At 40.2% G+C, this 2733-nt stretch overlaps 1 protein-coding gene across 4 annotated transcripts in view; it reads left to right on the forward strand.

Moving 5' to 3' along the window:
- Positions 1–2733, forward strand: part of onecut3b (one cut homeobox 3b) — a 10456-nt gene that overhangs the window by 2520 nt on the left and 5203 nt on the right. The gene's annotated exons all lie outside the window — the stretch shown is intronic.

Here is a 2733-nt window from a genome sequence, read left to right on the forward strand (position 1 = left end):
GATAGATAGATAGATAGATAGATAGATAGATAGATAGATAGATAGATAGATAGATAGATAGATAGATAGATAGATAGATAGATAGATAGATGAGGATTAGTAGCTGAGGCTTTGAGTGTCATTAATAGTGTTGCTCTGTCCTTTCAGTGTTTGCCTGGCTTTGCACATAGAAGATCAATAAGTCTCTTTCCCCATCCCAACCCCCTTCACTCCCAGTGCTCTGCTTCTCTGCAGCACATGACAATAATATCACTAATCTTTCCCTGGTTAACCTGGCAACAGGCAGGCGGGTTGGTTTGGCTGCTGGAGGTTGGTGCCACAGAACAAAAACAAAAACAAAGCAACAAACAGGCTGGAGGACAAAGAGAAGATGAGCGAGAGCTGTTTCATGAAATCAAAATGACATTTTGCAATACTCTGCCTGCTCTTATCAGACTGTCCATCACATTATGCAATAAAAAACTGATATCAGTATTTTTAAAGGAATCCAAATGCACCAAAGTGGAATGTAACAAAACTTCAGTCAACCTGTCTTAAGTGCAAAAGTGAGAAAAGCCAAACTGACATGTGGAAAAAGAAAGCTGCAGGAGCCTGGAGATGCCATTGATTGAGAGAGGGCTGGCAGGTTTGGGCTTTGTGTGAACAGTCAGATAGAGGCAGCGTAGTGAAAGGATCAATACCGACCTTAATAATTGATAAGTATAAGGGAGACGAAAGCAAGAGGGGAAGAAAGAGAGGAGGCAGAGAGTGGTGTGAGTGCTTGTAACAGCATCTTGTAGGTAAGCAAAGTCAAATCTGTGGTTAACAGCTGAAAGTCCACACACCAGCCTTCCTCCCCAAACACCACGGGGAGTGTAAGTGGTTTTCAAAAACACTGTTTACACACCCCTCCAAACATACTGTGAAATATCAATAGTGCTGGCTTGACACGGTGTAGACTTCCCCTGCTGAAAACCCACATCAGAAGATATTTATGAGGCCACAGAAGAAGGCTCGTCTGCAGCATGTCGAGTGAAATGGGGGCGAGGAGGCTGAGGTTTCTTCAGCCAAACACCAGAAGATGTGAACCTCAGAGAATCTTCCAGTAGACAAAGGGCATCAGAGCATCTAGCTGCCTATCGACACTTAGTAATGAGCGCTTTCTGCTCATGTCAGCGAATCCTCCAAGCAATCCAAGGTTGTGATGTCATTTGATTTTAAAGGTTGGTATGCTTTATGGGGTTTGTAATGCATCTTTATGGAGGCCTGAAGCCCATTTCACTGAGTGTGCATATGTGCATATGTGCATGTGTGCGTGCGTGCGTGCGTGCGTGCGTGCGTGTGTGTGTGTGTGTGTGTGTGTGTGTGTGTGTGTGTGTGTGTGCGAGAGAGAGAGAGTGCCTCCACATGCACATGCGTGTGTGACTGGGTTATAGAGTGTGTCTGCACTATACATTGTTCAGGCTTATCTGACTCACTCTGAATCGGTATTGATTTCCTCTCTTCTGCTCTCTCATATTCTCTCCTTCCTTCCTTCCTTCCTTCCTTCCTTCCTTCCTTCCTTCCTTCCTTCNTCCTTCCTTCCTTCCTTCCTTCCTTCCTTCCTTCCTTCCCTCCTTGCCTCCCCCTTCCGTTTTTTTATTCTCTGGCTCCATACCAGTAAGACACATCCTCTCGCCTTCCAGCTTATTCATTTCTCTGTGGTTGTTTCTCTTTGTAACAGACATTTTTTACATATCCACTTCTGGCAAAGGAGTAACTTGGCAGTCAGCATAGGAGAGTAGTAAATGTATAAGGAAAGCTCAAGTTAGAGGATCCAAACAAAGCTCGGTGTTTTCATTTAAAGTGCAAACTGACATTCATACATTGGATAAAGACAACGCTGCAAGAAAATTGCTATAATTTTGGTTATTATGGACATAAATCTTACGTTTTAGGAATAAACTCTGGGTATTTTTGTCCATTTAACAACCAAACAAAACCTCAGTAGCCCCTGCAATAAAAACATGACAAAACAAAGCTTTTATCATTGAAATTGACCAATGTTACTCAATTTGTTTTGAATTGTGTTCTATAGATTTTGGTCCAGTCTTGCCTCTGTGGCTCATGTCAGCTCAGATCTGGCCTCTTGGTGCTGAAAGGACAGTTCTGATCTTCCACAAAACTTTAACCTCTGCGCCAGAAACTTTTCAGAGGTCTAAAGACGCAAAACTAAACACACAGGTTTCATTTAGCCACGCCCCCTCCTTCTCGTTTTATTTTGTTTTTTTTTCTGCTCAGCTATTACAGACTCAGTTTTGATCAGAAAGATAAAATTCACGTTCAGTTTGTTTAAAACAATATATAAATAATGTAAAGTTTTAGTTTGCATATCTTTTAGACAATATGACTCTGTTGATTAAACATAACTTTAGATATAAAATATGGGTTTATATTATAAATAAAACAGCATAACAGGTGCTAACAGCTCTAAACCGAAAGCCATTGTTAATATTTCTTAATGTATTAAAAATTATAACCTAAACATCTTTAAATTAAGAAAAAAACCCTAGAATGGCTCATTAAAGCTGACTCTCTCCGTGATTTAATACTCAATATTGATTGAATTGAAATATTTTGATCTTGGAGAAAATTCTGTCAAGATTGTGACCTTTTTCTTTCTTTTTTTAAAGCGCTTTTTTTGGAGAAGAATAGTTACATGGAGCGCAAAACTCGCAGAATCAACAAAAGAGTTTTCATTAAATAAATAAATAC

This window comes from Austrofundulus limnaeus, unplaced genomic scaffold (assembly GCF_001266775.1).
Source record: "Austrofundulus limnaeus strain Quisiro unplaced genomic scaffold, Austrofundulus_limnaeus-1.0 Scaffold3, whole genome shotgun sequence".
NCBI lineage: Eukaryota > Metazoa > Chordata > Actinopteri > Cyprinodontiformes > Rivulidae > Austrofundulus > Austrofundulus limnaeus.